At 40.8% G+C, this 22,560-nt stretch overlaps 1 non-coding gene across 1 annotated transcript; it reads left to right on the plus strand.

Moving 5' to 3' along the window:
• Positions 1–4,746: 4,746 nt before the first annotated feature.
• On the plus strand, positions 4,747–4,822 carry TRNAV-AAC (transfer RNA valine (anticodon AAC)). The gene has a single exon. It is a non-coding gene; the product is annotated as a tRNA-Val (tRNA).
• Positions 4,823–22,560: the final 17,738 nt, after the last annotated feature.

The raw sequence follows: 22,560 nt of genomic DNA on the forward strand, positions 1-22,560 counted from the left end.
TTGGCTCCTTTGTTGAAGATGATTTAACCATATATATGTGGTTTTATTTCTGGGCTCTTGATTCTGTTCCATTGGTCTGTGTGTCTATTTTTCTGCCCATACCATGCTATTTTGATTATTGTGGCTCTGTAGTATAATTTGAAGTCAGATAGTGTGATACCTCTGGCTTCATTCTTTTTTCTCAGGATTGCTTTGGCTATTCAGGGTTTCTTATGGTTCCATACAAACCCGGTGATTTTTTGTTCCATTTCTTTTAAAAATGACATTGGAATTTTAATGGGAATTGCATTAAATTTGTATATTGCTTTGGGTAAAAAGGCCATTTTAACTATATTTATTCTTCCTATCCAAGAACATGGGATATATTTCCATTTCATTGTGTCTTTTTCTATTTCCTTTAATAATGCTTTGTAGTTTTCAGTATATAGAGCCTTTGCATTCTTTGTTATGTTTATTCCTAGGTATTTTTTTGTTTTGTTTTGTAGCAACTGTAAAGGGATTATTTTTTTTTAGTTCATTTTCTGAAGTTTTATTGTTGACATATATGAAAGCAATAGACTTCTGTGTATTAGTTTTGTATCCTGCAACCTTATGGTACTGGTTTATTGTTTCCAATAGCTTTTTTGGTGGAGTCTTTGGGGTTTTCTATATACAGGATCATGTCATCTTCAAAAAGTGAAACCTTTACTTTTCCGAGATGCATGCTTTTTTATTTCTTTCTCTTGTCTGATTGCTTTAGCTAAAACTTCCAACACTGTATTGAATAGAAATGGAGAGAGTGGGCAGTATTGCCTTGTTCCTGATTTTAGAGAAAAAACTTTCCGTTTTTCACCATTTAGTATGATATTAGCTGATGGTTTGTCATATATAGCCTTTATTATATTGAGGTATTTTCCTTCTATACCCATTTTATTGAGTGTTTTAAAGATAAAGGGATGTTGTACGTTATCGAATGCCTTCTCTGCATCTATTGATAGGCTCATATGATTTTTGTTCTTTGTTTTGTTAATCAATTTACATGTGTTGAACCACCCTTGTGCTCCTGAGATGAATTACACTTGATTGTGATGTATTCTTTTCTTAATGTGTTGTTGTACTCGATTTGCTAGTATTTTGTTTAGCGTTTTTGCATCTGTAATCTTTAGAGATATTGGTCTATAGTTTTCTTTTTTTGTATTATCCTTTGCCAGGTTTTGGTATGAGGGTTATGTTGGCCTCATAAAATGTGTTCGGAAGCATTGCTTTTTCCTCAATTTTTTAGGAAGACTTTGAGAAGGATAGGAACCAAATCTTCTATGAATGTTTGGTAGAATTCACTAGTGTAGCTGTTTGAACCTGGACTTTTATTTTTAAGGATGTTACTGATTGTTGTTTGTATTTCCTCCCTGCTTATGGGTCTATTTAGGCTTTTCATGTCTTGTGACTCAGTCTAGGAAGATTGTATAGTTATAGGAATTTATTTATTTCTTCTAGATTGTTGAATTTGGTGGCATATAGTTTTTCAAAGTATTCTACTATGATCCTTTGTATATATACGATATCTGTGGTAATTTCTTCTCTTTCGTTTGGATTTTGTTTATATGAGTCCTTTTGCTTTTTTTCTTAGTGAGTCTTGGCAGCAGTTTGTCAATTTTATTGATCTTTTCAAAGAACCAGCTCTTTGTTGTATTAATTTTTTTCTATAGTTTTTCTGTTCTTTTATTTATTTCTGCTCTAATTTTTACTATTTTTTTTCTTCTGCTGGTTTTGGGTTGACTTTGTTCTTTTCTTCTAGTTCCTTAAGATGTGATGTTAAGTTGTTTATTTGGGCTCTCTCTTGTTTCTTAATATAAGCCTAAATGATATAAACTTCTCTCTTATTACTGCTTTTTGCTGTATCCCAGAAATTTTGATATGTTGTGCTGTCATTTTTGTTTGTCTGTATATATCTTCTGGTTTTTGCTTTTATTTCTTTTTTGACCTAGTCATTTTTTAGAAGTATGCTGTTTAATTTCCACATTTTTGTCGTTTGTTTTTTTTTTTACTTCTTTTTGGAGTTGAATTCTAATATTAAAGTTTTATGGTCAGAGAATATGCTTGGTATAATTTCAATCTTCCTGAATTTGTTGATGTTAGTTTTGTGGCCCAACATATGGTCTATGCTTGAGAATGTTCCATGTACAATGGAGAAAAATGTTTACTCGGAAGTTCTGGGATAAAATCTCCTGTAGATGTCTATTATGTCCATTTGTTCTAGTGTTTTATTTAAGGCCGATATTTCCTTATTGATTTTCTATTTGGCTGAACAATCTAGAACTGTCAATGGTGTGTTGAAATCTCTAAGTATGACTGTGTTTATGTCTGTTGCTATTTTTAGATCAGTTAGTAGATGTCTTATATATTTTGATGCTGGCATATATATTATGAAGTGTTATGTCTTCTTTTTTTTTTTTTTTTTTTGCATTTTTCTGAAGCTGGAAACAGGGAGAGACAGTCAGACAGACTCCCGCATGTGCCTGACCGGGATCCACCCGGCACGCCCACCAGGGGCGACGCTCTGCCCACCAGGGGGCGATGCTCTGCCCATCCTGGGTGTTGCCATGTTGCAACCAGAGCCACTCTAGCACCTGGGGCAGAGGCCACAGAGCCATCCCCAGCGCCCGGGCCATCTTTGCTCCAATGGAGCCTTGGCTGCGGGAGGGGAAGAGAGAGACAGAGAGGAAAGCGTGGCGGAGGGGTGGAGAAGCAAATGGGCGCTTCTCCTATGTGCCCTGGCCGGGAATCGAACCTGGGTCCTCCGCACGCTAGGCCGACGCTCTACCGCTGAGCCAACCGGCCAGGGCGTGTTATGTCTTCTTATTACAATGTCCCCTTTATCGTTATGAAATGATCATCTTTGTCTCTGGTTACTTTTGTTGTCTTGAAATCAGCATTGTCAGATATGAGTATGGCTACATCTGCTTTTCTTTGGATATTATTTGCTTGGATATTATTATCTTTCACTTTGTATCTACTTTTGTCCTTGCAACTTAGATATGTCTCTTGAAGGCAATATATGGCTGGGTTTTGCTTTTAGATCCAATCTGCTACTCTGTGTCTCTTTATTGGTGAGTTCAGCCATTTACATTTAGGGTAATTATTGACACTTGAGGATTTCCTATAGCTATTTTATATATTGCTTTCTGATAGCTCTGTGTCTCGTTTGGTTCTTCTCTTTTGTTTTTCTCTCAGTTGCTTTTGTTTGATGGTATTCCATACTTCTTTCCCCTGTTTCTTCTTTCTTTAAGCTATGTGTTTCAGTAGGGGCATTTTAGTGGGTGGTTGCCATTAGATAATTATTAAAAGAAAAATTATCATATTTACAAGAGTCCATTATCTCATGAGTGCTTCTGTACTCCATCCTCCTTTGCTACTGTATGTCTTTATCCTCTCCCCTTTTATGTTATTGTTGCCACAGATTGTCCTTGTTTTTATTGTGATCTTGTTGGAGCTTTTACTTGTAGTTTTGTTTTGTTCTTTGTATCTGGTCAGATAATTCCCTTTAGTATTTCCTGCAGTGGGGGTTTTCTGGTGATAAATTCCCTCAGCTTCTCTATGTCTGTAAACATTTTTATTACTTCTTCATATTTGATGGGTAAGTTTGATGGATATAGTATTCTTGGCTGGTAATTCCTCTCTTTCGGTACTTTGAATGTTTGGGTCCACTCTTTTCTGGCTTGTAGAGTTTCTGCTGAGAAATCTAATAATAACGTAATGTGCCTTCCTTTATATGTTATATTATTTTCCCTAGTTACCTTGAGGATTCTTTCTTTGACATTGATTTTTAACAATTTTATTATGATGTGCCTTAAGTAGGTCTGTTTGGATCACAGTAACTTAGTGTTCTGTTTGCTTCTTGGATTTGAGGATCTAACTCTTTCCATAAGCTTGGGAAGTTCTCATCAATTATTTGTTTGAATAGGCTTTCCTTTCCCTTTTCCCTCTCTTCTCCTGATATACCCATTATTCTTATATTGCTCTTTCAATGGCATCAGACAATTCTTGTAGGGCTCTCTCAGTTTTTTTAAATTCACAAGTCTCTTCTTCTCTCTGTAGTATCTCTAGTTGCCTGTCTTTGATGTCACTGATTCTCTCCTTTATCTGGCCTATTCTATTAGCTAAGCTTGCTACCTCATTTTTTAGTTCATGTATTGAGTTCTTTATCTCTGTTTGGTTCTTTTTTATAGTTTCAATCTCCTTTAGGAAACACTCTTTTAATTCACTAATTTGTTTTTTGAGCTCTCTAAATTGCCTGTCAGTGTCTTCTTGTATCTCACTATTTTTCGAACTTCAATTCTGAATTCTGTGTCATTTAACTCCAAGGTTTCCGTATATATAATTGAGGTTTTTTTCTGGAGATTTTTCATCATCCATCTGAACTATGTCTCTGTCTCGTATATCCATGATATTTGATTTTATCTTCCTTGATGGCATTTGAGAGTAGTATTGTTAAAAATTTAACAAAACAACTAAAAAGTGAAAAATAAAAATAGAAAAATACAGTGAAAAAATGAAGATTCTAAAAATAATGATAAGTAGAAAAAAATTACAGAGAACAAAGTACAAAAACTGAGAAAAAATGAAAAAAGAAATAAAAACAAACAGAACACTACAAAAAGTAAAAATATAATAATTTGAAGAAAGATGAAGTTTATATAAAAAAAAAGAAAAGAAGAAAAAGAAAAGGGAAGAGAGAAAAAAGAGTAAAAGAAAAAGTATTAAAAATAGGCCCTGGCTGGTTGGCTCAGTGGTAGAGCGTCAGCCTAACATGCAGGAGTCCCAGGTTTGATTCCCGGCCAGGGCACACAGGAGAAGCGCCCATCTGCTTCTCCACCCCTCCCCCTCTCCTTCCTCTCTGTCTCTTCCCCTCCTGCAGCCAAGGCTCCTTTGGAGCAAAGTTGGCCCAGGCGCTGGGGATGGCTCTGTGGCCTCTGCCTCAGGTGCTAGAATGGCTCTGGTTGCAACAGAGCAACGGCTCAGATGGGCAGAGCATCGCCCCCTGGTGGGCATGCTAGGTGGATCCTGGTCGGGCACATGCGGGAGTCTGTCTGACTGCCTCCCCATTTCCAACTTCAGAAAAATACAGAAAAAAAATACTCACAAAAAATAAGAATAAAAAATATAAAAACCAAGGATAATGAAATTCAAATGGGAAAAAGAGAAAAAAGAAAAAGGAAAGAAGAAAAAACAAGAAAAAGAAAAAAATATTTTTTTCAGTTTTGAGAGGTTACTTTTTTCCCAAGTAGGTGTTGCTGTACTGTAAGTTTAGGCTTTGTGAGAATCTTGGGTGAAACTCCGCTGAGGCCTTGCTGTCATTATGATGTAGGCAGGGCCGAAGTCACATTGGTGGGTGGGCTTGTTGTTAGGGCTGTAGAGTTTCAGCTTTACAGCTTTGCAGCTTTATGGCTCTAGCAATGGCAGTCTTAGGTCTCAGGGTGCTCCTCTATATGTCTCAGCAGACCAGGGGATCAAACAGGGGACACCTCTGCCTTTCAGGGGAGAAAGTGGTCCCAGTGAGTCAGCTGTGGGGAATCTGCCACGACCCCACTTTGTAGCCTGAAAGGTGGGAGGTGGATTCTGGAAGGCTGGGGGCTGCACTTTGGTCTTCTCTGATATTGCACCAAGTGTGGGCTGTGGGTAGAGCAGGGGCTATGTGATTGAGTGCTATGCACACAGAACTCTGCAGGCTAAGTGTGTGCAGACTGAGTGTGCCTCAGTGCTTCGCAGGCTGAACTCCATGGGCTAAGCATGCGCAGATCGAGAGAGTGCTGCAGGCTGTGCGCGTGCCCAGCATTGGTGATCACAAGTGGCGCCCAGCGATGCACGCGGAACACCAGAACCCAGGTGTTCTCTGCTCCTGGTTATGCCCACCTTAATTCAGCTCCTTCCCCTCTGCCCCTCAGTCTCTCCACCTCTCCTGGCTCCAAAATAAAACCCAAGCTAAATGTGCCTACCTCTCATGTCTGCAAAGAAAGAGAAAACTTTGGTCCTCTGGCTTCTCTGCTTTCCAGAGTCCACTATGAAAGTGTTTTATTTTCTGGCCCCTTTTCAACTCATCGCATCTTCAGTTCTTTTGGTGTGCAGATCTTTCAGGCATGGCTGCAAGCCCAGCTAGGGTAGCTGGGATTCATTCTCTGCATTATAGTTATTCAATTTGTTGAAATTTCAAGGGGAGAGATCAGGAGTATCTCTCATGCTGCCATTTCTCTGACTTCATTTTTTTTTTAAACTTATTTCTGCTCCTATTTCACAAAGAGCCTGGCAATAGAGTGCGACCAAGCTGGTTCAAATCCAGCCTCCCTACATACTTGCTAGGTGGCAAATCACTGAAATTCTCTAAGTTCAGCTTCCTCAACAATAAATAGAGAGATAATAATGCTTACCTTATAAGGTTGTGTGAGGATTGAAATAAGGTACATAAAATGGTTTGCAAATATTCAACATTCAGGGTCAGGGTTTCTCAGCCTCAGCACTTTTGACATTTTGGCCAGATGATTCTTTGTTGTGGTTGCTGTCTTGTACCTTTGGGGAAGTTTAGCAGCATCCCTGGTTTCTACCAACTAAATTCCAGTAGTACCCACCCCAGCCCCACCCGTGTTTACTGTGACTTTCATTTTGCTTTCCCTTCTTTCTCATTCTGTCTTCTCTCTATTTCTTCCCTTCCCTCCCTCCTTTCTCTTTCCCTTCCTCCCTTCCTTCCTTCCTTCCTTCCTTCCTTCCTTCCTTCCTTCCTTCCTTCCTTCCTCTCTACCTCCTTCAGTTTGGGGAAGACAAACTGCCTTTTTAGGAATAACCCAAGTGTCAAGATACTAATGTTTCCAGCAAATAGCCAGGAAGAACCTGATGTCAGCCTGCAGCCAAATGAGTGAACTTGAAAGAGAATCATCCCTATTTGATACTTGAGATGATGGCAGCCCTAGGCAACACTTGATTGCAGCTGTGAGTCATCTGAGGGAGAGGCACCCAGCTAAGCCATGCCCAGATTCCTGCTTCATGGAAACTCTGAGATACTAAATTGTGTTCTCTTAAGATGCTAAATTTTGTGAAAATTTATGATGCAGTAGATAACTAAGACTAGGGCCAACAGTGTATCAAGTAATATATGGGGTGCTGCATGAGGAAGCAGATGGGTGAGTTGGAGTCTCTGCTCCTGAGGATGGGTAACCCAGATGCAGCCCCACAGTGCAGATCCTAAGGGGTTGTTTTTAGTTTTCTTCTCTCTCTCTCTCTCTCTCTCTCCCTCTCTCTCTCTCTCTCTCTCTCTCTCTCTCTCTCTCTCTCTCTCTCTTTGCCTCCCTCCCTCTCGCACATTCATATCTATTACATTTGGTCCATCCCATAGGTTTCACTTGATGGTTCTGTATACATTTTTTAGTGCTTTCACTATATATGACTTATTCAAACATTTAACTTTAATGATCTCTTTACTTCTTTGTAGTGCTAAGGTTTACCTTTTAAACATTGTATTAAGAATTAAAGTGGCCCTGGCCTACTGGCTCAGTGGATAGAGCATCAGCCCAGCATATGGACGTCCTGGATTCAAACCTGGGTCAAGTCACACATGAGAAGCAACCATCTGCTTCTCTTTCTCTCCCTCTCCCCCTTCTCTCCCTCTTCCCTTCCTGCAGTCAGTGGCTCAGTTGGTCTGAGCGTTGGCCTTAGATGGGGGGTTGCCAGGTGGATCCTGTTTGGGGCACATGCAGGAGTCTGTCTCTCTATCTCCCCTCCTTTCACTTAAAAAAAGAAAGAGTTAAAGCAACTTTACATGGGAAGGGGGTGTAGGGAATGTTAAGCTAAATGTTCATTATTCTAAATTCATTTCCCATCCTTGTTTAATGTATAACCATATTTTTGGGGGGCTCTCATTAGTGCTATACTATTTTGTGTTCTCCTTTTCCTAAATGTGTCTTTATTGAAATAGTAAATAATTGATATAAAAATTAAAATAGAAGGCATAAAGTAAAAGAATGTCATTGACCAGAATGAACTGCCATTAACAATTTTGTATGTATTACATCTTTCCAGATATTTTTTGTGAGATACAATTGTACCACATAAACGTATATATTTTTGAGATTCTTTGGTTTCAAGGGATAGAAACAAAAGCAAATGGGCTTTAAAAATAAAGAAAGACTTAGTTGGTTCAGATACCCCTCATTTTGGAAGGAAAAGAGTAGAATTGGTCCTGGGGATGATGGAAACCAGGACTGGGAGCCAGTCTTTTTGTCTTTCATCTCAATGTCTCTGTACATGCTGGCTTCATTCTTTCCCATCGTGGGGCTCTGTGAATCACAAGATGTGACCACCAGCAGCTCCCAGCTCTGGCTTTGCAACTTTGTGACCAGAGAAGAAATGGGCTTTGTCCTTTTGGCTTGAAAAACCCCAGGGAATAATTGTGATTGGTTCAACCTGTTGATTAATGACTCTAGCCAGGGGCATAGGTATAGCTGGAAACACAATTAACCTATTGCTGGGAAAAGTGTCTATTAGTAGAAAAAATAATGGCCACCAAAAACAATAGTTTTCTTTCACTTAAAAATAAAAATCCAAGTAGAATCATAATATGCATATTTTCCTCCAATTTGTTTTAATCAATAAGTTATGCAGATATTGTAGACTCCTTTCCATAACAATATATATTGCAATTAGTTAATTAAATAGTCTACACCCAATAGAACAAAAATATGAAAATGTGTTTATTTTCTCTGCCATCATTTCTTTCAACCATATTCCCTGAAATCTCTCTTTCTGACCCTTAATAATATCTTGATCAGATCTCATAGCTTCCTGGTCACTTTTTATTAGAAAAATGTTCTGTCCTGTCTAGAGTAATTTAAAACTAAATCTCACATCCAATTTCATGTTCATTTTCTTCCTCAAACCTGCCTGTGCAGGGCAGGCTTCCATTAGGAGGTCTGGAGTGGAGAAAGTATGGGCCACCTTTTCACTTTTTCTGCTCCCCCTCTTTTGTGGTTGTGGTGACAGAAGGAGCATAAAAGAGACAGTATCTTATTTATGTGATTGTTACTGGCTGAATTACGATCTCCTAAAATTCATAAATTGAAGCCCTAATCTCAGTGGTGGGATTCTGCCGGTTCGTACCAGTTCAGCCAAACTGATATCTAATTTTTTTGTTGAGTTTGGTGAACTGGTTGTTAAAATGGCACTTGTAATTTAGTGTAAAACATTCTAAAAAGTTCCCAGAATATGCAATTCCTGAAAGTGTTCAAAGAGCTAAAAATATTGTCAGAACAATTGCTGTAAGTTCAGCAGAAGCAGAAACGGATTTTTCAAAGATGAACATAATATACTCAGAAAAGAGAAGTCGCCTGTTTCTAATATATCCAACACAATGACTATTCTAATCTGCGGTAGAGGTAGTCTAATCTGCCTACATCTAAAGGAATGGGATCTTACTCCTATAAATCACACAGCTGATGATGCTTGGATAAAAGTGAAGAAAATTGCAAGTGATGACACAAATCAAGAAGCAATATGAGCCCTGGCTGGTTGGCTCAGCAGTAGAGCATCAGCCCAGCATGTGGAAGTCCTGGGTTTGATTCCTGGTCAGCAGACACGGGAGAAGTGATCGTCTACTTCTCTGCCTCTCTCCTTTCTCTTTCTGTCTCTTTCCTCTCTCTCTCTCTTCCTCTCCTGCAGCCATGGCTCAAATCAGTGGTCCCCAACCCTCGGGCCATGGACTGGTACCAGTCCATGGGCCATTTGGTACTGGTCCGCAGAGAAAGAATAAATAACTTACATTATTTCCGTTTTATTTATATTTAAATCTGAACAATGTTTTATTTTTTTTTTAAGTGACCAGATTCCCTCTGTTACATTCGTCTAATACTCACTCTTGACGTTTGTCTCGGTCATGTGATACATTTATCCATCCCACCCTAAAGGCTGGTCCGTGAAAATATTTTCTGACATTAAACCGGTTCATGGCCCAAAAACGGTTGGGGACCACTGGCTCAAGTGGTTTGACAGAAAGTTGGCCCCAGGTGCTGAGGATGGCTCCATGGCCTCACCTCAGGTGCTAAAATGGCTTGGTTGCCAAGCAACGGAGCAGTGGCCTCAGGGGATTTGCTGTGTGGATCCTGGCTAGAGGGCATGTGGGAATCTGTCTCTGCCTCCCTGCCTCTTACTTAATAATAAAAAAGAAAGAAAGAATAGGAAGCAATATGGAAATATTTTAAATAACAGTTTTATTGTTTTTTTGTCAGATATTATTTAATATTTTTACATTAATATTTTAAATCTATTTTTTATAACATACTCTAGTTTTGTGTACATCTTTTGTTGTTCTTATTTAAGTATTATATGTGTGAAGTAATAAACTACCTTTTGTTATATCTTCTTTTTATACTTAAAACGGTCATTGGGACAGAGAAGCGGTTGTTAAATTATTTGAATCCCACTGCTGTCTAACCTCCAGTTCCTCAGAATGTGACTGTACTCGAGGATAGGGCCTTGAAAGAGGTGATTAAGTTAAAATGAGGTCATTAGGGTGGGTCCTAATTCAGACTAACTTGTGACCTTATAAAAAGGAAATTTGGACACACAAAGAGACACTAGAGGCTCAGGTTCACAGAAGGACAACCATGTAGCAGTGGTAGTCAACCTGGTCCCTACCGCCCCCTAGTGGTAGTCAACCTGGTCCCTACTGCCCACTAGTGGGCATTCTAGCTTTTATGGTGGGCAGTAGTGGAACAACCAAAGTATAAATAAAAAGATAGATTTAACTATAGTAAGTTGTTTTATAAAGATTTATTCTGCCAAACTTAGCGAAAATCTGACATAAGGTACTTGGTAAGTAATTATTATTATATGCTTTAACTTGCTGTAACTTTGCTTTATAAATTTTATAAAGCAAAGTTACTTCCCTACTTTATAAATCACCATTACTGTGGAACTGGTGGGTGGTTAGAAAATGTTATTACTAACAGAGATACAAAAGTGGGCGGTAGGTATAAAAAGGTTGACTACCCCTGATAAAAAGCAAAAAGAGCAGCCTCAGAGGAAACCAACCTGTGGGCTCCTTTGACTTTGAACTTCCAGCCTCCTTAACTGTGAAAAATAAATTTCTACTGTCTAAGCTCCTCAGTCTGTGGTAGTTTTGTTATAGCATCTGAATAAATGCATATTTGTTGTGACCATTATTGGGATGTTCTATTTTAATGACTTGCATAGTGTGGAAATGTTATAATTTGTTTAACTAGTCCTCTGCTGATAAACATTTGGGTAGGGTCCAGGATCTTGTTATTGCTTCAGTGAATGTACTTTTACTATTTTGGGGAACGCATAAGTGTGTGTGTGTGTGTGTGTGTGTGTGTGTGTGTGTGTGCGCGCGCGCGTGCGCGCTTTTGTGTATAAATATATTTCATAGGCTAAATTCCTAGATTTAAAACTGTTGGGTCAAATTAGATTAATATTATTTTAAAAAGTTACTCTATACATTATTATAAGGTCAACTTTTACTTTTTACCTTATCATAAAGATTGATTTTTTATTTTGGTGTACAGTTCTATGAATTTTTTTTTTTTGAGAGAGAGATAGGGACAGACAGGAAGGGGGAGAGATGAGAAGCATCAATTCATAGTTGTGACACCCGAGTAGTTCATTGATTGCTTTCTCATATGTGCCTTGGCAAGGGGTTCCACTTGAGCCAGTGACCCCTTGCTCAAGCCAGCTATCTTGGGCTTCAAGCCAGTGACCTTTGGGCTCAAGTCAGTGATTATGGTCATGTCTATGATCCCATGCTCAAGCTGGCGACCCTAAGCCCAAGCTGGCAACCCTGAGCTCAAGCTGATGAGCCTGAGCTCAAGCCAGATGAGCCTGCATTCAAGGGTTTCCGGAGACCTTGGGGTTTCAAACCTGAGTCCTCAGTGTCCCAGGCCGATGCTCTATCCACTGTGCCATCACCTAATGAGGCTGAATTTTAATACATGTATAGGTTCATGTACTCACCATTATAATCAATATGCAAACACTGCATTCCCCCAAATCTTCCTCACAGTATCTCTGCATGCGCCCTCTTCCTGCTTCCCATCGCACCTGACAGCTAGTGATCTCTTCCGGCACCCGACAGCTAGTGATCTCTTCTGGCACCCGACAGCTAGTGATCTCTTCCGGCACCCGACAGCTAGTGATCTCTTCCGGCACCCGACAGCTAGTGATCTCTTCCGGCACCTGACAGCTAGTGATCTCTTCCGGCATACTTTTTAATGGTAATAATCTTCTATTTGTTCCGTTTGTTTGATTGACAAAGTAATGATTACTCTTTCAATCATAGGTTCAAGATATTAGTTGCAAGGTCTGCTAACCACTAATCCTGTTTCCATGTAGTTAGCCCTAGCGAGAAGATAAACTATTTTAAAATATTTTCAAAAACATTTAAGTAGAATAGTTTTCAGAATACTTTAGACCTTAAGAAAGGTAAGCCTTATCAGCATAGAATAGTCTGTCATTATATATAGTTCCACGTGTTTTTAAAAACAAGTATGAACTAAATCATATGACAAATGTGTAAGCACAGTTTAAGAATGAGAAAAGAGATGCCCTTATATTCACTCTTTAACTTCAGATCTAAAATAGTACAGTACCTTTGATGCCCTGTGTCATGGCATCTGCTTTCCTAGACCTTAGGGTGCTCCCTTAAAACAAAATTCTTTGAATATTGTTAAATGTTTATTTGGGAAGGGGATAGAACTGTTTCCCTTTATATTAAAGTGAATTACTCTGTGGTAGACAGAATAATGGCTCCTCAAAGATATTCACATCCTAATCCCTGGGATTTGTGACAAAAGGGACTTTGCAGATGTGATTATATGTAATTAAATGTAATATAACATTTAAACACTTTTCTTTTTTTTTTTTTTTTGTATTTTTCTGAAGCTGGAAACGGGGAGAGACAGTCAGACAGACTCCCGCATGCGCCCGACCGGGATCCACCCGGCACACCCACCAGGGGCGACGCTCTGCCCACCAGGGGGCGATGCTCTGCCCCTCCGGGGCGTCGCTCTGCCACGACCAGAGCCACTCTAGCGCCTGGGGCAGAGGCCAAGGAGCCATCCCCAGCGCCCGGGCCATCTTTGCTCCAATGGAGCCTTGGCTGCGGGAGGGGAAGAGAGAGACAGAGAGGAAAGGGGGGGGGTGGAGAAGCAAATGGGCGCTTCTCCTATGTGCCCTGGCCGGGAATCAAACCTGGGTCCCCCGCACGCCAGGCCGATGCTCTACCGCTGAGCCAACCGGCCAGGGCTAAACACTTTTATTTCAATACTATTTCAAACTCATAAATGTAAAAAAAAGAAAAACAGTATAAGAAACACCTGTATTCTCTTTACCTACAACCACTAATTGTTAATATTTTCCTCCACTTGCTTTATCATTGGCTCTCACTCTCTTTATTTTTTAAAGCTATTTGGAACTAACTTGCAGATATTATGGTCTTCTATCTATAATTTTTTTAATATCTATTTTATTGAATTTAAAGAGAGGAAGGGAAAGAGCGAGAGAAAAACAGGAACATCAATCTGTTCCTGTATGTGCCCTGACCGGGGATCGAACTGGCAACCTTTGTGCTTCGGGTCAGTGCCCTCATCAACTGAGCTATCCAGCCAGGGTCATAAATTCTTTAGTGTGTATTTCCTATTAGCAGGGACTTCTCTTACATAAGCACATTTCAATGATCAAAGTGATAACTGTAACTTTGATGTAACATTATTACCTAAAAGTCACATTTGTGTGGCTCCAGTGGTCCTAGAAATATCTTTCAGAGGTTCCCATTTCCCCAGTCCAGGATCCAGCCATGGGCACGCACTGCAGCCAGCTTCATAGCTTTAGTCTCTTGTAATCGGGGGCGGTTTCTTCATCTCCCCTTACCTTTCGTGTTTCTGGCAACTGTGAGGAGTACAGGCTATTTAGTTTATAGGACATTTTCAATTTTGTTTTGTTTGAAGTTCCCTCATGATTCAATTCGAGTTAGGCATTTTTGGTAGAAACACCACAGATGTGACATTGTGTCCTTGCTCTGTGCACCACCTCAGGAGGCACAAAGTCATCCTGTTCCCTTAGTGATGATGCTAATTCTCTGTACAGTCACTAATTCCCCCTGTGTAATTAATAAGTAATTTGTAAGAGGGACACTTTGAGATTACTCTCGCAACCTGATGAACCACAGTGTTGATTCTAGTCTTCAGTTATCATTCTAAATTGCCTTCTTCAAACATTGACAGACCTGGCTTCCATGATCTAATATGATATTTTTGCCTGTTTGAAATGGCCTTTCATGTCACCATTTTCCCATGACTTACAACTCAGTGTCATAAGTCACTCATAGTCCTGATGAATAGAGATAATTTATACATGTAACAAAATCTTGTTCAAATTATGTTTAAAGTCTCTTTTCTTGACTATCGTGCTGCCAGGACATTTCTCACCTTTATAAAATGTGATTCTGGTGGGGAGGGGAGAGAGAAAACTTATTAAAATATATGTAAAGGTTTATAATTTAGATAATGAAATAGTCTTTTATTTCCACTGACCTACAGGCATTATCATTGGGTAGGTCCCAGGGGTGGTGGCAGAGCTATAATTATTCAAATCCAGTGATTATCTCAAAGATAACCAACACAGATGGGCCCCTTCTTTGGTAATGGCTTTACTTTTTTCCATACAAGGACACTTTGACTTTTGTGGGAAATCCTACTTATTGACACAGACTTTATTTTTTTTTTTTTTTTTTTTTTTTTTTTTTTAAGCAGGAGAGAGAAAAAGAAAGAGAAGAGGAACAGACAGAAAGGGAGAGATATGAGAAGCATCAATTCTTTGTTGTGGCACCTTAGTTGTTCATTGATTGCTTTCTCATATGTGCCTTGACCAGGGAGCTACAGCAGACTGAGTGACCCCTTGCCTGAACCAGTGACCTTGGGCTCAAGCCAGCGACCTTGGGCGTAAGCAAGTGACCATGAGGTCATGCCTATGATCCCATGCTCAGGCCAGCGACCTCGAGGTTTCAAACCTGGGTCCTCAGTGTCCCAGGTCAACGCTCTACCCACTGTGCCACTGCCTGGTCAGGCTTGACACAGACTTTTGACTAATTCTAGTGATGTCTTAGTGACTGTTATTGATTGTGGCCAGTGATAGCTGACTGGACGGCCCTTCTATCTAACCAGGTTCAGGTTGGGTCAGGTTTAGGCTGACTGAGTTTTCTAAAGGATCATCTACTAATTGGTAGGTTTCCAATTCCTGGAGATGATAAATTTAAAACCTACTAGCTTGATTTGGTCAAGGACAGAAGAGCCAGGAAAGACAGTGGTCATGATAAAATTAGACCAATGAAGAGCTCAACTATGAGAAAACTTGTTATAATTAGAGCATTCTGTGGAGGACAGGAGAGCCCAGTGCGGTATCAATACACTGCGAACCCAAGGGACATCAGAAAAGGTTCATGAAGGTCCCTGGCCTGTTTTTCCCGGGGAAGAACAGCATGGTTATATGAGGTTGGCACCAGACAGACTTTGTTCTGAGTCCTGGTTTATTCAATGATTCTGTTTATTGAATGACTTTCAATAATTTATTCATTGCCTCACTCTGGCTAAGTTCCCTAACTTTTTTAAGGTTTAGTTTCATTGTCTATACAATGGGGATAATAATGACACGCAACATGGTTGTTGTGAGGATTTATTCATGTGTGTGCCATGATCAGTAAATGTCAGCTGGCTATAAGTTTCCAGAGTCTATACAAAAAGATTTTAATTTGTCAATTCTTAGTGAGTATTAAGTGAAAGGCTCAAAAGTGATTGTTTTCAAATTGGCAAGCTCGTCTTTAAAACGATAGAGTGATGTCTTGCAACCATGTGGGTGGGGAGAATGTGTAAACTCCCTTGTGATCATGATGGTATAACTGAAGACAATTTGTCACCTCATCATAGTACAATGCACGTACAGTGATGTTATAGACTATGAGGACATATCGTAGATCACAGAGAGCAATACTCACTGTGGTGTAATTGTGTGCATATAAATCACAGGTCTTTTTTATTGTAATAGATGGTAAAACTACCATATCTCCTGTATGTAGGAAATATTTAGGGAATAATGTTAAAAGAAAAAAAAGTAGGGTACTATTGGCTGACTCCCTTAATCACTACCAGCAATTAGGACAGGGGTCCCCAAATTACGGCCTGTGGGCCACATGCGGCCCCCTGAGGCCATTTATCCAGCCCCCGCCGCACTTCCTGAAGGAGTACCTCTTTCACTGGTGGTCAGTGAGAGACACAAAGCATGGCATCGCTCACATACAGTATTACTTCCAGTGACGTGGGATGCACGCCTCACGGCTCCGGAAGCACGTCACATCACTTATTACATCTAGCAGTGACAAATATGGAACCGGACATTGACCATCTCATTAGCCAAAAGCAGGCCCGTAGTTCCCATTGAAATACTGGTCAGTTTATTGATTTAAATTTACTTGTTCTTTACTTTAAATATTGTATTTGTTCCTGTTTTGTTTTTTTTTACTTTAAAATAAGATATGTGCAGTATGCATAGGGATTTGTTCATAGTTTTTTTTATAGTCTGGCCCTCCAATGGTCTGAGGGACAGTGAACTGGCCCCCTGTGTAAAAAGTTTGGGGACCCCTGAATTAGGAGATACCTACATTCAAGCCAGAGCCCCTGCCTCTCTGCCAGTATGCTGTCACCCGGGTACTGGGCCTTTAGACCTGATGTCTGTCCAGTACTCTAGATCTGGGCACCATTCTTGCATTGAGCCATGGTGGTCAGTTTTGCTCTCTGTGTAGCCCCTGAGCTTGGCCTCTGGCATACATTCTCAACACTAACTTCTGTAGTGTCTACAACTGGCGTTCACCATTGGCCGCTGAAACCTCCTGCTCCATGCTCCAGGTCTGGGATATCAGACGTGTTCAGAGGACATCCAGGATGTTTACCTTCTCCAGGAGACGGAGAAGGTAAATCCAGGGAAGATGAGGCTTGGTGGAAGGAAACTTTTGTATCAACGTATCAAGAGTTTCTTGTCCTGAGTGGGTCCAGACCTCCAAGCCGAAGAATGGCTGCTCTCCAGGACTGGACTGGAATCTAGGACCCAGGAATTTAACTCAATCTGCCTCCCTTGGCTGCCTGCTACCTGGATTTTAGCTTCCTGGCCAAGTCAGTCAGTAACACAGAGCAGATCCAGCTCCAGCCCACTTCTGAGTAATAGACATCATCATCTACTCTTGGCAAAAATGGAAATGTAAAATGTGAGTCAGTTGTTTTATTCCACTTCCTAGTGGAGAGAAACGGTTTCTCATCCCATGTGAACTGAGTCATTCAGGAAGAAATTCTGTCCCAGAGAATTATTCAGACAACCGTTGAGGCTGCTACTAATTCCACGCAGGTGGTCTCGGGAGGCTAGGACCTGACATGGCAGGCGGACGCAGCTGATCTTGGTCATCACACCATGCTGGCCTCTTCTTCAGTCTTCCAGCACCTGTATCTCTCCCTATAGCAAATGATCACAATGATAATTACTGCCTATTTAATGAAGCACACTAGTTTTTGTTGTTATATCCACCCACCCCTATACACACGCTGTCTTGGAGGAGGCGGGTTCCAGCCACTGGAGGGCGTGCTGCCAGCCAGCAGGCTGGAGGCAGACTCAGAAGCAGAGCTGAATTGCTCACCTGGGGTAGGGGCTGGGGGAGGGAGACGACTAAAGTTCCAGGGTGAGATACAGGGAGAAGAAGACACAAGAAGGCAAGGCCCAGAGCTGCTTCAGCCCAGGGCAGAGACGAAGCCAGGTCCTTCCTAACAGAATTTGGAGCGTCCCACTGGTGTGTAATGACAGGAACAAGCCCCGTCCTCCATCTCCTATACAACAGCTGTGTTGCTCATGAATGCTTTTGGTGCAGAACAGATTGTCTGTTCATTGGAAAGAGGAGAGATACTGTGTTCTACATTAAGGTTTTGTCTTTTCATCAAGAGAGGCTGCTTACAGAGACAGTGACATCTGAATTACTCGTGTAATTACAGTGCTTGTTTAATGCCAGCCTCTCCCCACCTAGTCTATGAGCTGCATGAGGTAGGAACTGTGTCTCTTATTAGCATAACCCCCTACCCCCACACCTGGTACAATGGTGGCCCATAATAGGTATTCAGATATTAGTTGGATGAATACACAAATGACTCCACTCTGTGGCTCCCTACAACTTCTGATTCCCAGCTGAACTGAAGTCTAAAAAACAGTTTCTTTGTTCCTTTGCCCAAGGTCCACAAGGGCACACGAGAAGGCTGCAGTAGCAGCTTTTAGGGCAATGCTTTTAAAAAGACACTTTGGTCCTGATAAGGTGGTGCTGTCCCAGGTAGCTGGATCACCATATGCAAGATCAAGTGCAGGCCACCAAGACGCCCACTTTAAAGTCACAGAATTACTAGGGATTCTACATGCTGATTTATGAGGAAGAAAATAAAGCGTGGCTAGAAGAATTGCATATGTTCTACCCCTGTTTACCTTCTGGGAACTTTCATTATTAAAAGGAAGTGAACTCCCAGTTGAACTCAATCGTGACATGTAGGAAGAAATAGAAAGTATGTGTTGTTACAGTAATCTTCCATTTTTTTTCTTTAAGCTAAAAGACAACTTACTAAATTGAGAGGGAAACTCTACAGGTCACAATGTGTCACTAGAAAGGAAGATGTGGGTTGAAAGCCTGGCCCAACCACTTCACTAGCATTGTTAGCTGTTAGTTGGATCTTGAAGCTTCAGTTTACTCATCTGAAACAGGGATATTTCTATGATGTGTGTACATGACATTTTGATGAAATAGTTTTGATGTAACTGCTTTGCCTTCGCCAATTTTATGCAGCCTAAAAATATAACGAATCCTTTACACTTTTAAGGTTTTATTTTTAGGTGTTAAAGCAATGCGTACATGAGAATGACTATCTCATTCATGTGTCCCACTCCAAGCCTGGCCCAGCATGGGAAAGTAGGAGTCAAAGACGTATTAAAAGCCAGTGGTAGGTACTACAAATAGAACTTGATCATTAAAGAGCAAAACATCATTGTTTCTGAAGAAAAAATAATGCTATTTATTACAAAATACCAATAGCAGCAATATACCCAAGTGGTGGCATAATTTTTTTTTTTTTTGTATTTTTCTGAAGCTGGAAACGGGGAGAGACAGTCAGACAGACTCCCGCATGCGCCCGACCGGGATCCACCGGCACGCCCACCAGGGGCGACGCTCTGCCCACCAGGGGCGATGCTCTGCCCCTCCGGGCGTCACTCTGTCGCGACCAGAGCCACTCTAGCGCCTGGGGCAGAGGCCAAGGAGCCATCCCCAGTGCCCGGGCCATCTTTGCTCCAATGGAGCCTTGGCTGTGGGAGGGGAAGAGAGAGACAGAGAGGAAGGAGGGGGGGTGGAGAAGCAGATGGGTGCTTCTCCTATGTGCCCTGGCCGGGAATCGAACCCGGGTCCCCCGCACGCCAGGCCGACGCTCTACCGCTGAGCCAACCGGCCAGGGCCACATCTTATTTTAATAACTAATTTTTATTTTGCTTAAATTCTCAGTTTCATAAAAGAATCAATTAAAAAGTATAATTTTAACTTTTTAAAAAATATTTAACTTTGCATAAAAATAGTAATACCTAAAATGTAGAAAGATGGAGAAAACTAAGTGGAGGATAAACATTCCTAATTCAATACAATTAAAAAAAAAAGAAAACAATTCTAACAATAATTTCTTACAGTGGCAGTTTTGCTTCCACATGTCTATGGCTTTTGTTTTGGTTATCCTTATGTGGGACTCAACCTTCTTCATAATTCTGAGGCTTTAGGTCTTTTTTTTTTTATTCTGAAATATTTTCAGACTTTATCTTTTTTAAATTCTTGCTATTATCTCCATTTCATCTTTGTCCTTCTGGAAGGCCTCTTTGGCAATGTTGAACCTTATCTGAGATCTTTGTTTCCAGAAAGCAGGAATGGTTAAAAAGCCCTCCTTCCCCAATAATTCTTTTGTGTTCTGGAAAACAGCTCACCTCAAAGGACTTTATGAAAATAAAGTCATCTCTTTAATTTTCTGGTCCCCTTTGTGTTTTCTGTGTCAAATATGTATAGGACTAATCTACTTAGTCCTTCATATTTCTTCTGCCCTGTATCCTCTGACATGAGACCCGTCTTTGTCCTTCCTCATGACTTCCATAAGACTCTCCACGACTCTCTTCTTTACCTGCCTCTGGAAAAGCCCAGGTCCTTTTTCTTTTATGAACATATATCCTCATCAGTGAAGATCCATCCATTGCAAGAGCATATTTAGAGTCATCTCTTTGGGCCCTGGCCAGTTGGCTCAGTGGTAGAGCGTTGGCCTGGCGTGTAGAAGTCCCAGGTTTGATTCCCTGCCAGGGCACACAGGAGAAGCACCCATGCTTCTCCACCCTTCCCTCTCTCCTTTCTCTCTCTCTCTCTCTCTCTCTCTCTCAATTTCCTTCCCACAGCCAAGGCTCCTTTGGAGCAAAGTTGGCCCTGGCACTGAAGAAGGCTCCCTGGCCTCCGCCTCAGGAGCTAGAATGGCTCCGATTGCAGTGGAGCAACACCTCAGAGGGGGTGATGCTCCCCTGGTGGGCATGCCGGGTGGATCCCGGTTGGGCGCATGTGGGAGTCTGTCTGCTGCTCCCCACTTCTCACTTTGGAAAAATATAAATAAATAAATAAATAAATAAATAAATAAAGTCATCTCTTTAATTTTCTGGTCCACTTTGTGTTTTCTGCGTTAAATATGTATAGGAGTAATCTACTCAGTCCTTCATATTTCTTCTTCTATCTTATAAATTTCCATCTCTTTATCTCTCTGTGCTACATTGCAAGTAATTTGTTCAAATCTATCCTCCAGTTCACTAATTTGCTATTCAGTCTAATCTGATATTAAACAGGTTTTCATTTCTAAAAGTTCTATATGTTCTCTCTCTTTCTGCCCATTTATTTTTACATCCTCTTGTGTTCTTTCATTATGATGTCTTCAATTACTTTAGGCATACTTCTATTTTAGTCTCAGACATGGCTCTACTTTTTCTCCAGAACTTGAAGATGCTGCTTCTTCTGTTTGTTGTGTTTCCAGTTCTCCCTCATGGTAGATTGTTTTCTTGTAGTTTGTAATGTTCTGTTGAGAAGTTGTATTAGTGTCTTTTGGGGTTTTTGTTTTTTTCTTTGGAGGTGGTGAGTCCTGTGTGCTCTGAATTGCAGAAGTATTCCTATGGAACTATTCTGAGTTTGCTTATGCTTCAGTCCTAGTCATTCCATAAATCCTAGACCAATTTTAATGTTCATTTATCACTTTGGTTTTCTGGAATATGAGGTAGAAAATTTGGGCCTTATGGCCTTATGTGGTATGGGCTTTCATTTCTGTGACTTTTAACTTTTTTTTTTTATTATTTATTCATTTTGGAAAAGAGAGGGAGAGACAGAGAGGAGAGACAGAGAGAGAGAAGGGGGGAGGAGTTGGAAGCATCAACTCCCATATGTGCCTTGACCAGGCAAGCCCAGGGTTTCGAACCAGCGACCTCAGCATTTCCAGGTCGACGCTTTATCCACTGTGCCACCACAGGTCAGGCCTCATTTCTGTGACTTTTTTTCTACCCAAAGCCCTAGTTCAATATCTGTTATACTTTCTCAGCTAGTGGATATTGGTTTTCCTAGTCATATTTCATGGGTGGGACAGCTTTTCCAAATTTTCAGCTTTTTTTTTTTTTTTTTTGTCAGAGGCATCATTCAGTTCCCCCTTCATGTGAGCTTCCTACACACATTGGCTTTTAAAATTACCTCCAACCAATCAAACAACCAAACACGGTTACGGTGAGGTTTCATTTGCCAATAGTCTTGCATGCATCTCTACAATTTTCATGCTTCTCCTGTTATCACAATATGGATTGTATCATGCAGGTAGACCTTCCTTTCCATTCGAAAGCTCTTCTACATATTCATTTCTAGGAGAAGCTGACCCAGAGCTAGTCAGTAATGGCAAGAGCCGACAAACTCAAATGATTCCACGTTAAACAGTGGAGGGAAAACACCTCCCTATGGGGAGGGGATTTGGGACCTCATCATTTCCGCTTCCCTTGGGTAGTGACGGTTGCTGCCACTGGGCTGACATGGGGGTGGCTGCTATCATCTGTGTATCTCTATAGGTCAGCTGTGGATGCACACCCTTTACTTAAAAGGGAAGGAAAAAAAAGTCAGGGACATAAAATGGGGCTAGGAATAAGGTTCCCACAAGAATGCCCGCCAAGCAGTTCTTACACGCTTGCGGGAGGGAGCTAAGTTGGTCTCTAAGATTTCCAGTGCCAATTCAAAGAGGAAAACATAATTGGTTGCCCATTTCACAGTGACTAAGAGATAAAAAACATATAATGTTGCTCAACGGAAGCTTGGGGTTTCCAGTAAAGAAGAGTTAATGGGAGGGGTAAGTTGAAAAAATATTTTGATATGTGCCTTAGTCAGCTTGAGCTGCTGTAATAAAATATCATAACTCAGTGGCCTTA

The sequence above is a fragment of the Saccopteryx leptura genome, chromosome 13, assembly GCF_036850995.1.
Source record: "Saccopteryx leptura isolate mSacLep1 chromosome 13, mSacLep1_pri_phased_curated, whole genome shotgun sequence".
Lineage (NCBI taxonomy): Eukaryota > Metazoa > Chordata > Mammalia > Chiroptera > Emballonuridae > Saccopteryx > Saccopteryx leptura.